Source organism: Amblyomma mixtum, chromosome 1 (genome assembly GCF_055824585.1).
Source record: "Amblyomma mixtum isolate Tamu chromosome 1, ASM5582458v1, whole genome shotgun sequence".
In the NCBI taxonomy this organism is placed as follows: domain Eukaryota; kingdom Metazoa; phylum Arthropoda; class Arachnida; order Ixodida; family Ixodidae; genus Amblyomma; species Amblyomma mixtum.
In genome coordinates, this window is record NC_143012.1 from 326,350,734 (window position 1) to 326,365,737 (window position 15,004).

Sequence of the window (15,004 nt, forward strand, 5' to 3'; positions counted from 1 at the left end):
AAACGAGGATAGGAAGTTTGTCGCTGCACAGATAATCTGTTCTGTACACACAACTCGTCTCAGATTGTTTTAGGAGTCCAAATTCATGAAACATAATCATATAGACTTACCGTGAATTGACGATTAAGTAGGATTTCATCCAGAACGTAATCGGCGCAATCCACGGGAGAACACGCCGACGACACCAACACATCCGCGCGCACAGTTGCTTGCAGCCCGAATGATTTTCCGCCGTCTCGAAGTAAAGTGGGCAAAACGTGAAACGGAAACCCATCCCACGGTCATATCTTTACCCTTCGCACTCTTGCCGTCTGTACCTTGATCTGGTGCCCAAGACAACAGAGGGCAATTGGTTTATTAGCTTCAATTCTCCACTCGCGCTTGCGTTAGAAAGCGCATTGTATTCGCGAAAACAAAACTGAAACCTTACTGCTTTGCCCGTTTCGTACTGCGTCTCCCACCCAACAGTAAGTGGCATACTTTTCAAATAAGTAGAAAGTTGCGAACCATAAAGTCTTTTTTGTGTGTGTGTGTGTGCGTGTTCGTGTTTACAAAACTGGTGTGGGTGACATCAGCGTGTCATCGGCTCCGAACAGCGGACATAGGAGGAATGAAAAGTACCGGCTTTCTGATTGTTGCGTCAAAGCACGTTTCCATGTGAATGCAAGCGGCAAAGGTATCAATGGCAGATGCTAATCGCGCCGAGGACCATGCTCTTTGAGACTCTTCTAGCGGTGTTTTATTTTAGAGATGGCCACATCCTTGAATTCTCACACCCGTCTTCCCCCTTAATTTTCAGGAAGTTTTAAAGAGAAATGTGGAACCGCTGATAAAACATTTCTGAATTAAGCGCATTGGGATGTAACGATCGAAAGATGAATGGAATTGTCTCGAGCGATTCCTTTAAGGGACAGCGTGTTCGTTTGATGTAGTACAGTTTGTGCCCACCCATAATTCAGGAATGGCTGTCTATCCTCGCTTTACCTGTTAGCATTAAATATTCTTTGTGCTTACAATATACGTCACCGTATAAAGAAAAGAAGCCTTTTCAAGGCTTCTAAAAACATTATATAGGAGGGCGTTGCATTGTGCTCACTCAATATTGTTGTTCTAAATCCAGAAACAGCGAAGGACGTGGAGGACTCTAGCCACACTTGCGGTCACCCCCTGCAGGGCTCCCCTCGGCATTAAGTGCAAAAAGAAAATGTAGTTGTTTTACACTTAGAAGAAAAGGAGTGTATAGATTGTCTACAGAGAAAAAGGAATTGCGACTCTCTAAAACTTTTCTCTATGGATAGTCTATAGGCTGTCTATAAACAAAATGAGATTAAGGCTGTTATAGACTTTAGTCTATAGATAGTGTATACACCCGCTACAGACGAAAGGAAATTGAAGCTTAGACATAAGCGTACAGATACTGTACAGGCGGACTATAGACAAAGAAAAATTAAAGTTGTTAGACTTAGGCTACAGATAGTCTATAGACCGCCTATAGACAAAAGAAAATGAAGAGGGTTATAGACTTAGTCTATACATTGTCTATTGACAAAAGAAAATTAAGATTATTATAGACATTAGTCTATAGATAGTCTATAAACCGTCTATAGACAAAATGAATTTAAGGCGGTTATAGACTTCAGTCTATAGTTTGTCTATAGGCTGTCTATAGACAAAATTAAAAGTGGAAAGGATGGCTGCAGGGTCTATAAAAAGTCTACAGAGCGTCTGCAGACCATTTATATACGTGCATTTTCTTATACAGGGTGTCACCTACGACGATGCACAAATTTTAAAAACGAGTTTTTCTTTTTTAGTTCGAAGACCGTTTTTTCAAGCATAGCATTGTCAGCGATGTAGTACACCAGAAAGCAGCTAACAAGGGCTAACATTAGCAGGCTGGTTAACTAATGCCCAATAGTCAAACTTTTAGGTACAACCTTTAGGCTCCTTAATTATTGATAGGCGTGTAGCGCACCGTAAGTAATATACATATAAGTTTTTAGAATTTCGAAGAAGTGGTTATCCTCGGTGCTGTAGCCCAACAAATTTGTGTCTATATCGCGCCAAAATAGGTGAGCTTTCGAGAAGCTTTTGCAGGTAAAGCAACATCAGTCCACGTAACTCATTGAATAGACAAAATTTATTTTCAGACCGCGTTTTTGAAATTTAAAAGGTGATTTGGATATTACTTACGTTGATCTACACGACTCTCAAGAATTAAGGAGCCTAACAGTAACAGTTAAAAAGTTTACTATTCATTCTTAGTTAAAGGTGCACTGAGGAGGAATCTGAACTCGTCTTTTTGCCGCGGGAACTCGATCTACACGTTCCTAGCATTCGTAAAAACTGCGACTTATTTCCCTGTGTGACGGATTTCCCTAATTAAATCCAATTAACGCCCGGCTCCCGCCTTTTTTTTTTTTTAATTCTCCCTCGTATGGTGGGCGGAGTCGACCAACGCGGGGAGTGCCTTTCAGCCAGCTCCGTGGAGGCTTTGCTTTCGCTTCATTTTGTTTTTTAGGTTTCCGCGAATAAATAGTTTCATTTGCAGACAACATAACCGAAAAATAAGCCCGCAGAAATAAAAATACGCGCGGACTATTTGTTTCTACGGACTACTACGTATTACTCCGCCGATGGCAGAGCGGCAAGCCGCCACGGGACTGGGTGAAAGTCACTCCCCGCGTTGGTCGACTCCGCCCATCCGTACGACGGAGAATTAAAAAAAAGGTGGGAGCCGGGCGTTAATTCGATTTAATTAGGGAAATCGGCCACACAGGTCAATAAACCGAAGTTTCTAAGAATGCTCGGAACGTGCAGATTGAGTTCCCGCGGCAAAAAGACGAGTTCAGGTTCCTCTTCAGTGCACCTTTAACTAAGATTGAATAGTAAACTTTTTAACTGTTACTGTTAGGCTCCTTAATTATTGAGAGGCGTGTAGACCAACGTAAGTAATATCCAAATCACCTTTTCAATTTCAAAAACGCGGTCTGAAAATAAATTTTGTCTATTCAATGAGTTACGTGGACTGATGTTGCTTTACCTGCAAGCTTCTCGAAAGCTCACCTATTGTGGCGCGATATAGACACAAATTTGTTGGGCTAGTCAGTACGTATTAGCTGTATTCTGATGTGTTACACCGCTTACAATGCTATGCCGAAAACAGCGCATTTCTAACTCAAAAAGCCTATTTTTAAAAGCTGTGTAAGTCTTAGGTGAAACTCCCTGTATAGGTAATATCCTTTTGACTATATAAGCAAGCTGGACGATGCAGCCCTCTTTGAAGCCATTGGCTGGGAATTGCCGTGACCAACTTTGGATGTTCCTGTATTATTTCCGCGACAGAGTACCGCGTTGTAATGGCGAGTCTACTCTCAGCGAAACCAGAGGTTTTATAAGCTATAAAAGAAAAAAAATTGCAGGACAGTCACCACTGAGCAGTGAGAGATTCAGGGATAGCTGATAAGGTATTTATACCTTACGATATGTTGAGCTAGAGAATATGAGAGCCATTTCATATGTGTATAGCTCTGGAGCGATATTTCAAGATTTCCGCGCATACTCGTTTTTCAACTGGCTCTCTTCTCCAGCCCACCGCTCTGGAAGCGCGGCGCCATCGCTGAGGCTGCGGTCGAACGGCAGGATTCTTAGCAGCCACCGCAGATAGACCGTGCTAGATTCATCCGTTCTCGCAGTACCCTCCTTCGTGCTTTCACGATAACCGCCTTCCGGTCGGTTAGTGTGGTCACTAGCCTGCGGTTATGACTTTATACGCTCTCACCATACCCCCTCCTCATTCCATAGCAACCCTCCCCCTCCTTCCAGGGTAACAACCCTCCGGGTAGTGCCCATGACAACCACGCTTTCTTATGTTCTCTTCATACTTTCCTCCTACCAGAGATACCATCCTCGGGTTGGAGATTATTTCTCTGCTCTCTCTGTACCCTCCCCCTCCTACCAGGGTAGCTGCCCTCCTGGGGATTTCCGTGGCAACCACACATGGAAGTAATTAAATTTCTGTAATAAAATCACAGTAATTAAATTACTTCTCTCGGCAACTTGTAATGTAATTCATTACTTTTCTGTGCTGGTAATTTACTAACGTAATGAACTACTTTGGAGCAGTAACTTCGCAGCCTTTTGCTGAGTGATGAGTTCGTGCTTCTCCTTGTATCTGCCATGGTTTGTTCTCGAGTTTGTGGCGTTGAGGCTCTCCAAAGCAAGAATAAATTACGGAGGGCACTTAGGACTACTTCCATACTTTGAAGGGGAACGTTCATTTTTTAATTTATATTTTTTCTTCCTTTTTAATTACGCACCCACTCATTAGCATACAGTCTTAAGGCAACGCATACATTACATTAACCACTCTTCGCCGAGAAGCGACGCGATTTTGCTGCCCATGGGTTGAGTGCTCGTCTCGCAATCTGAAGGTCCTTGGTTCAGTTCTCTGCACCTTCGGAAGAAACTTTTCTCTTTGGAGATGACGTCATTGGGGGTTGTCGACCCCTTTTCTTGGACGCCGACAACGAAGCCGAATATCATTGCTAGTCGGCCATGTAAGGCTTTCGCCTTAAAAACGCGCAACCAGGAATAGCCTCCACTCCAGGGGAGCGATGCTCGTGGACGAGAGGCGATGTAGGAGCAGAAGACAGCGCTATCGTTGTGAAGAGACTGCGTACCAGTCATGTGACTGCTACGCATCTTCCTGCACTCATGTACTTCCTGCACTCATGTCTCATGTACTTCTCTCTAGACTGCCCCGTAATATACTGTCTGGTCGCCACACATAAAAAGTCTCCTCTGACTTCGTTTAAGAAAGTTGGTTGCGAGTTTCAGGAAAACTGGCTTCTGTGGCCGGATTAGAAGCCCTATTTTTAACTCGAGGGCAACATACGCAAGAGTGTTACCGCGACGCGCAATTTATTTACCCCAATTTGCCCCAAAACGAATCAATTCAACAGCAGAATTGGCAGGTTCTCCGCGCACGGGTGCGCTTCCGGGACGATGAGCGTGAACAAACAGTCGATACACTCCCGCTGTTTACGTGGACGAAAAATTCTGCAAAATCAAAATGGTGGGGCCATATTACGCATTGAATTATGCACTTCTAATTGAAGAGTTATGCGAGAAACACCTCATCCACGTCAGCAATACGGCTGTTCAATGGACTAGGGCTACCTTTCTTCAAAAAGGGGCCTGAAAATTTTGCAGGAACTATGACCAATGCGCAAATATTTTAGCGTCGAAACGAAAAAGTGATTTAAGAATAATTTTGATTACTTAAGGCAAGTAATTTTAATATAATTGTCATTACTTTTGACACAAGTAATTTTTATTGTAATTTAATTACTTCTGCCAGATTTCTAGGAGAGTAATTACCAATCTAATTCAATTATTTTTCAAAAGTAATTTTGCCGTGTATGCTGGCAGCTAACCACCGGTTGTGCTTGCTTCTTGTCTCGCCGTACTCTCCTACTGCCACGGAAACCCTCCTTTTGCTTCCAGGGTAATCACACTCAGGGGAGATATTTTTATCACTTGATCTCACTCCCATTGCTCTCTGTGCATGCGCAACGTTGTTATAGCGATGCAGACGCGGCTAGGCGCGTCGTCTGTTTCTCACGGCGCCGCGGCCTCAGAGCCGTTTTCGGTGCCCAAGTCAAGTGCATGAGCATTCGCGGCAAATTTGTGAGCGGAGGTACTGCTATAGCGTTGCAAACTTCCTCCGTTAACAGCACTGCGCCTCGCCATGGCAGGCGTCTGTCAACGACATTTGGAGAATAAAATATTGAAAGACATTTATTGGGTTTAAAGAAGCAAAGAAACATGTGGACAGTGCATGCACAATTTCGCGGGGTGTTTCTGGACCTTCAACGAGACCTCGCCTCCATTAACATAACTTTCCGAAATGAAAACTCTAACAGTGTAAAAGGTTCATGCATTCCGATGACCACAGCTGCATGCCTCTTGACAATGTGCTTGTGTCGTCGGTTCAGCTTCTAAAGCCCACGCTGAGATAAGGATACGGGGAGCACCGCGAACGGTCTTGAAGGTATGAAGTGACTCTCAAGCAAGATTACTACCACGATGAAAAGAAATGCGAACACGATGTTTGTGTCTTGCGGCACAATCGACGCAGCCACGAAACGCTAGTCCGACAATCCGACACTGCGTGCCTCGCTCGATGACGCTCAGTGACGCGTGCAATGATTGCGGTGCACTGGAGCATCATGAACCGAACAGCGCAATCTGAGACACACAAAGTAGGATGAAGAACGAGAAGAACATAGCGCTGCGTTTATCTCGTATTTTACGCTCTTTTACGGTATAAATACTCCCCTGACCAACGGAATATGAGAAAGACAAGTGAGTGATTTGGAAAAACACAATGAGAAGAAATCTGGTAATCGGTCTCTCACGGAGCGTGGGATACAGATGCAAGTCTAGCCACAATACTGAGCCACGCATTGACTCCGAGTGTCCGAGAAGTGGGCTCAGGCAACCGCACAGTCTCAAGTTGGATAGACAGCGTATCGTTAGCCCTGATCCAATCATCTTTCCATACGCGCAAATAAGAATTGCATTCGGGAATATCAAATCTATACAGTCTCTTTCCCAGTGATCAGTACCTCAAGAACAGTATAACGGTGATGAAGAAAGGTAAGAACAGCTTTACAGTCTGATTCATTCAGTTCCTGGTAGTAGGTATGCTGCTGGTGCTTCTATTCGTTATTCAAAAATTCAACGGCTTGAGAATGACGATCGGTGTAGTAAATCAGTTCCTGAGACGCGCTCATGGTTTTCTTTTTCGACGCTTCTTTCTCCGTTTGCTGCTCATAATAGACCAAAGATTCAATACAAAGCGCTATAAAACGCACATTACACAGCACTTAACTGCTCAAGCTTTTACGGCACAGTGCGACAGGTTGTTCGTAATGCCATCGAACGGCTTGTTTCCGAAGGGTAGCGTCAAATACATTTCACGCTGCTGCGCAGATTAGGTGCTGCACACATTTAGGCATTCGAATAAGATAGGAGATAGACACACAACATGTTTTTCAACATATTGTGGCTGTCGGCTGTTGTTCGCCAGCGTGCGATACAAAGATCTAATTTAGTAGGGCTGAGATCTGGGTGAGTTCATCTTACTTCTATCATCTTATCAGCTATCATCTTATTTCTTTGTGTTATGTTTTCGTATATATACCCTTCCGTCCTTCAATAAACCCAGTTGATAGTCAGAGCTTGTCTTGTCGTTGTCCCGCCTTTTTTGCGCTGTTCACCAGTACAAAGATCTAAGCTTAGCAGAGTCAAAGAAGGTGGCACTATCTATGTAGGAATTTATATAAGAGTAAGCGCCGAGGTGCCACTGGTCTTAGGTTATACAAAATATTCGAGAATGGCATTCGCCTGCATAATTTCCACACACATATTTCCTGTCATCAAGGCATAATACACGCAGTCAGTTGCTGCCTACAACTGCATTAGATATAATAATATTGTGTTCATTAAAATCACACCCTCAGGGCTGTACTTAGAATGCCAGTACGCTTCAATCTTAGAAGAGCATCTTATTGTTTTCTAGTAACTGCCATGGCTGAGCACCTGATATAAAACTGACCAAACCACGCCGCAGACAGGGACAAGAACCTCGACATCTTCGAACTTTAAACCACACTTGTACACAGCCTGGCCCGATGCGCGAACCTCAGCGCAACGGGACGTTCACTGTCCGTGGAGGTCTTTACCACAATTCCACAGATCGGATGCCGGCCCACAAAAAGTGTTCATCCCGGAGTACCGGTCTCAGGCAATGGCACATGCGGCACGTGCGACTGCCTCCCCAACGTCCGGCTGATTCAGCAGCAAGAGCCATTTTTTCTTTTTTTTGATGGAGGAATGAGGTTTAGTTTGGTTTGGTTTATGGGGTTTAACGTCCCAAAGCGACTAAGGCTATGAGAGACGCCGTAGTGGAGGGCTCCGGAAGTTTCGACCACCTGGGGCTCTTTAACGTGCACCGACATCGCACAGTACACGGGCCTCTAGAATTTCTCCTCCAAAGAAATTCAACCACCGCAGCCGGGATCGAACCCGCGTCTTTCGGGTCAGCAGCCGAGTGCCATAACCGCTGAGCCACCGCGGCGGCTCGGAGGAATGAGGGCTCCAGGTCAGAAAAAATCGCTTAACAACCCTCTCTGGAATATTGCAACTTACTCTGAAGCTTTCTGTAGCTCTTAAACAATACCTGCTAAGAATAAAAAGACCTCATTTATTCATCTAGTCCGACCAGAATGGTTAATTAGGCTAATTGGTCAATTAAACAATTAGCTAAACTCAGTCCCACTTACTTGGAGCATCACTATATCATCCCTTTAATTGGTTGCATGGTTACTAGCCAAAGTACAATTGGCCCGGCTTGAAATTCGCGCACTGTGACGTCACAACCATTTCGACCAATTGAAAAGCGTGACATTTCTGTCGACAACTCCTGTTTACAACGATGAGGAATTAAAGGCTTCCGCCTTAAAAAAAGACCTCAGTTTGCCAGCATAGGTGCAATCGCTCTTGACCCTGTGCCATCCGATCATGACGCTACGAGTAATATTCATGTGAAATCAGACTAATGTATGCTTGCCGCATTTTCTTTGAATGTGCTAAGTTAGCCTATCCCTTTTGCGTTGATGTAAATTATACGCATTATCCAGCTTTTTTCCAGCTGCTTCTACCCACCGACCTTAGCCGAAATTGTTTAAGGGGTAACGTTTCCTCTATTAACTGCTTTTTTTTCTCTCTTTTTGGTTCCCTTTGTGTGTTTGCTGCGTGCCAAAACTGATATGGAGCTGCGTAAGTAAGGACTTTCTCTTTTGCGGCAACACACTTTCCCGTAGCGACACACCTTGTAATTACATCTTCGCCCCCTTCCTTTCCAACTCACTCCCTCTTGCGACATGCGATGTAGCGTCTTTCTAACGTCTCACGGCTGAGCGTATGCTGTACGAAAACTAAGCGCGCGTCACGCTAGCGCTGTACGCGCAAGCAGTTCCCTTAATTCTGACTTCTAGGCAGAGCACAGACAAAAGACAATGGCGCTTTGCCTTGACGCCACGGCCTCACGCTTACGCTAGAACCTGCTCCGCATTCTCTCCCTCGAGATTTTTTCCTACTTGTGCCCCTGACAATTTTCGTGCGCAGGGAAAATGAAGGCAAATGCGCTTGAAATGAGAAGAAAGAATAAGACGTCACCTCCGGTACGTTAAGGTGGGAACATACGGGAATTTCGCTGACGCAGCAGCAGTTGAGCAGAAACGGGTCTTTTTAAGAGTAAGCGTTTGGCTGAACTCCAGCAGCAGTTCTCAAACTTGGAGTACCAAAGGATGCAGCCCAGGTAGTCGGCACAAAACTAGCGGTTCTCACCGCAGCCTCTCGCCTGTCCTTGGGTGGCTCACGAGTCTCTCTTCTTGAATAAGGAACTCCGCTCCTGTTCTGCGGCCCTTTCTGTTCGTGGCACTCCGTATTAAAGGTATGTTCTTACTTATTTCGAACTTTCTACACCCAGCAGCTTTATTATTGCTAAATGCACGGGGATCATAGGTGGATAATTTCCAACCTATGCGTCAGTAGTTATCTCAGACAGATAATGTAAAAGGTCTATACCTCACAGTCTAGTATAGACCTTCTATCTAATCTGGGTCAAAATAAACTACCTTTATAAGAGGCGGCTTGATGTCCCGTGCAACCAGCTTCTGAGTGCTACGGTTTGCAGAAACCGTTATTTGACGCCATTTTGGCGTAACGTTATTCGGAAGATTATAGACCAGAAGAGCACTAAGCGCTTCCTGTTACAAGTCACGACGAAGTCCGTGAGGGCTGCATCATGATTGATGACTTGAGTTTCTGCCGCTAAAAGTCCACTGATTTTCTTTCAAGTTTACAAGGCGTGCCGCATACCGAAAGAATCACTACTCATACGTAACATGGGACTCTGCATCTATTTAGGTAATTACTTGAGAGAAATATTTGCCCAATACCACTCTCACACCAGGAAAGCTAACCTGTCGCAATACTAGAGACTATTCATGCATCAGCACCCCCTTTATAGGGTGGGGTAGACCTTTTGGTGGACACTTAAGCTCATGGTTGTAACATGTTTTTTGGAGTGTTCACGCTACGTTCCTCTGTCATGTAATGGAAAACAAAAAGAGCATAAGACTGAGAAAGCTAGAGAGTGACTATTAGAATCAATAATAAAGCAGAAAGTTGAGTAGAAACACTAACGCTTTAACATGTTCAGAAAAATACAGCGACTTCCTAAATATATAAGCGCTAAATAAAAAAGACACCTTGACTCGTCTTAATGGCGCTTGTTAAGTAAATGTATGTACGTGACTATTTGTAATCTGTTGTGATACATTATTAAATCTTCTCCATTCAAAACTTTGCGCATAACCGAGAAGCTTTTTCTAGAAGAGGATAAAAGAAATTATATACCTTGTTTCTTTTTTAGTAAAAATTCATTTTTTGATCAATGTATAAGCATCTCTGATCATGCGCACTTTTCCAATATAAACTGTGCAAGCCGTATGTGTATATCCGTGAACATGCACATTTCCTGGCCCTTTTTATGAAACCTGCCTCAACATTCGTACTAGCTGAGGGACCATTTGAACGTTGGCAGTCATCGTTAATAAGTGCTAAACGTTGTCCGCTGGCTTAACGCATGTACCGAATGTTGGAACTCAGAATTGAAAATTTTCACCTGTACGTGAAAAAGGCACATGCGCCGTAGGCTGTTCGAGATTATTGGTCCGGCTCCAGTTCAGTGCTGATAATGAGGGCTTCTGAACTAGAAGTACAAAGATCGAAGGTATAATATTAACTTCACATAGTCGGTTCCATGGCATACACGGTTCCTTTCATCCGGAAATTAATAGCGCTGACTATACAAGGCAAATTGGGCGCAGTTAATCGATTATTGAACGCGCTATAAAAATATGAGTCCATTTTCTCGCTCGCTCATCGACAGAGAACAGTTTGAGGTAGCTGTTGAACGCAGTAACTTTGCATACCAATTATAGGCATTTGTATGAAAACAAAGGATATTACTTGAGTAATAGTTAGCGCAATTTATTGTGGCAAAAAAATGCTCGTGACCTAAAAGGAAAATCCACCCATACTTCTAAGCTTCGGTCTCAAGTAAATAAATATTCAGCCGACAATGAAGCTGTTCCATCAAGGTCCTGAGTATAATTCGTAGAAAATCACGATACTTTCTAAGCACGCGGATGTCTATAAGCAACAGAACAACAGAGCAAGAGCCAATGAAATACTTCACGAATAATATTTTAAGCAAGGTTTCATTCAGTGCATAATTGTGCGTTTTATTAGCAATGCAAGTGTCCATTGTGTCAGCTACTCAGCAAAAGAAAAGAAACTGCGTGAAAGGAGCCACCAACATGAGCATAGATAATTTGATGAGCATAGTTATAGGCCCCAAATTTCAAAAATACATATATCTGCTAATGACAGGAGCTACTGACTGCATCAAGGATCGTATCTCTACATAGGGCGCGGATGGCAAAGTACTCTTGTACGGGAAGGCTTCGAAATGATGAGAGCAAAGGTGATGGTGTTGTCTGCGTGTGCGCTACATTGTGCATATTTTTCTTTTTCAGAAGAAAAGCAAAATGGAAGCCATGACTACCAGTGAACGCGTAACCTTCGTCAACGTCAACAAAACCCTGAGTTGGAACCCCATCACGCTCTTGACCCAGGTCCAGGAATGGGGAGATCCAAGAACTCGCGACTACCCCCTAGTCATGAACCCTTTGTTCGTCTTCCCCCTGATCGCCTTCTACCTGTACTTCGTCAAGGTTCTCGGCCCACGGTGGATGAAGAACCGCGAACCGTTCGAGATAACGAACCTCATCCGTTTCTACAACCTGGCCATGGTGGTGCTGAACGCCAAGTTCTGCTACATAGTCCTCCGAGAGACCTACTTGCCCAGCGGTCGCTACAGTCTATGGTGCCAGGGCATCACTGGCTACATGGACGAACGCCTGGAGCAGGAGTACCGCAATGGCTGGTGGTACATAGCGGTCCGGTACGCCGACCTTCTCGACACCGTGTTCTTCGTGCTGCGCAAGAAGTTCAACCAGATAACTCATCTCCACGTCATCCACCACACCATCGTGGCGGTGAACTGTTGGTTCTGGGTGCTCTACGCTCCCGAAGGCCAACCTGCGCTGGGCTTGTCCATTAACGCGTTTGTTCACGTGGTCATGTACATGTACTACTTTCTCGCCACCCTGGGACCCTCGGTGCAGAAGTACCTGTGGTGGAAGAAGTACCTCACCACGTTACAGATCGTTCAGTTCGTCATCTTCCTAGTGCACATGTCGATTCCACTGTTCGTGGATTGCGGCTTCCCGCGCCATCTCATCCACGTGGCGAATGCCCAGACTGTATTGGTGTTGAGCTTGTTCGTGAATTTCTACATCAAGTCGTACACAAGGGAAAAGGAGAACACGGCCATGCGCAGGGCGCAGGCGGCGGCGAAGCACGATGGAGCCGCTCGGCCTGAGACATCCAAGGACAGTGCGAACGGGAAGAAGCTGACCTAGAAATCACTTGGGGTTAGTCTGGGCAACTCGAGCTGAGAAGCTGTGCAATCAGCGAGAGACAAGGTGAAGCATGAAAAGTACAAATGGTCCTCGTCATGGTCCTCGCGTAATGCGCCACAACCTACTCAAAACAAACTCTTCTAGCTCCAGCGTTTCTAGAAGAAAGCTCAGGAAGCCGATACTGAACAATGTTGCGTCGTTCCGTTTAACTCTAGCTCGTGACAGAGCGGAATAATAAAGCACTACTGCCGGTATAAATAGTGCTAGTTTAAACCGTGCGGACACCTAGAAGGCCCTAAGTGTTCTGACAACGACAGCTGAGAAACGAGCCCAAAGCGAAACGCACGATCGGTTTGCCAAGGATATGAGCTCGCGCTTCGTTAAGCTGAAAATACCTGTGCCAGTGTCCATTCGCGCTGCGTTTTTATAATCGTGTACACGTGTCGTGGCACTTACCAGACGCCATAGCAGGAGTTAAAAGCCTTCACTTCGTAAAACAAAGAACATTAAGAAACACTAACTAGCTTGCCGTGACCGACCGCAAACGATGGTTTCCCGACGGCATCATTTGGGGCGCTGGTGCGTTGCCAGAATCAACATTACCATTGTTGAGTGCTAATATGCTTCCCTTTTTGTCTTTTGGAATACCGGCGCCACACAAGGAAAAACGGTTCACAAGAACTGGACAAAAAGAAGATGAAGCTTCTTGTTTTAAGGTGGATCTGCACAATGAACAAAATTGCAGGTCGGGGTCACCAACGGCATTTCACGTCTTGGACGGCGCGGCATAGAGGCCACTTTAAATAAACGCCGCTTGTTTTATAAGTGCTACAAACGGTGGTGAGTGCATGGAACGGTGGCATGCTCGAGCAAGTCAGCGGCGAAGGAGCTCATTTTGGTCACTAACAAGCTGCGGCGCATCACGGACGGCAGACATACTAGTGAATGCGAAATGACCCTGCGCCGCATGGTTACCTGCTCGGACACAATACTGCAAAACTGTTTTTCTATTGCGCAAACCTATTCATTATTTGTGGTTTGTTTTTCTACTGATATTTCCAGCAGATGCAAGTGCCTTGACAATATTTACTGTTGGACAACAATCAACGATATCACATGTTTGAACAACAGCGCCCACTGCTGCATGATCAACTAGAATTACTCTTTTTCGAATATTGATTCCGCTCTCGAACACTTGCAAATGTAAGTTGTGCCATTTTTATTGTAAATAAATGTTTTGTAAATAAATGCACTGATGAATATGACTCACAAAAAAAGTTCCACCCGTTGCCGAGAGAGAAACAGCAATTAGTGACGTAGTTTGCCTCTCAGTTAGCTCATTCAATTCATTAGCCGAGATGGACTACGACTGCGCCCCCCAAAACTGCTCGAAAAGATGTTCAATGGATAATTTCCGCGACTGTGACGTAACGGGACATCTCGACCACGTCCAAATGCCGATTTTCTAGCAATTCATTATACGATCCAACCTTCCGCCCCTGTCATTCGCTTCTCAACGGACTGGTTCAAGGAGACGCCCAGCGATTGGCTGATGTATTAGAAGTAGTTGTAGAGTTCCGCTGCGACGCAAGCCGTCATTGGAATGCTCGTCAAGAGTACAACGCGTGCGCCCGTGCAGAGATGCGCCCGACACGACACCTGTATTGTTTGCGGTAACTCCTCTCAGACTGCCAAAAGCGTAAAGGTTGCTAGCAATCTCAGAGGCCCGCCCCGATGAGAATTAATGAACAACGTTTATTGAGTCGAGTGAAGCCTTCTCTGGCGATTGGGTGGAGCCCCTGGTCTAAGAAGCACTCTTTCAAAGCCGTGGTGAACGGACCCGGCTGTGCGACCAGTCTTGCAGCAGCTGCGGCTAAATAACGTGGCACAAATTTGTTTTGCCGCCTCGGAATATTTCTAATATGACGCCTTTGATAAAAGCAACCATGCTGCCACGAATATGGAAAAAACGGGCTGGAGGCGGAGTGGCAGCGTTGCGGTCGGTAGTTGTCGTCCGCGAGGATAGCGTGCGTGACGTGAACCTGCGTCCGCTGTCCTCCTCTGGAGGACAGTGTCTCCTGAAAGCTTGGGAAGCGATGAGGGAAGCGTGGTCATTTTTGGCAATGACGACACTTCATCACGACGCATGGTTTGGAGGACACAGCGCATAGGGACCAAACACCGTCAGCTTATCAGGCATGTTTCAGATGGGGCAGGTTTCCATCCATCTGTATTTTGCTTTATGCTTCGTCTGTGCAGTGGTCTTATTTTAAAATCGAACACATTCATTACAGCACTGAAGCGTTCTCTAGAGAATGTCAACAACTAAAGGTAAAATAATAACTTTCTCCTGGACGTGCGCAAAGGACTCGACACTTCGA

At 45.1% G+C, this 15,004-nt stretch overlaps 1 pseudogene across 1 annotated transcript; it reads left to right on the forward strand.

The window, feature by feature from the left end:
- The first annotated feature begins 9,360 nt into the window (after positions 1 to 9,360).
- On the forward strand, positions 9,361 to 14,697 carry LOC149372796 (very long chain fatty acid elongase AAEL008004 pseudogene; annotated as a pseudogene). Its single transcript, XR_016292638.1, has 2 exons — positions 9,361 to 9,523; positions 11,676 to 14,697. The product of XR_016292638.1 is annotated as a very long chain fatty acid elongase AAEL008004 pseudogene (transcript).
- Positions 14,698 to 15,004: the final 307 nt, after the last annotated feature.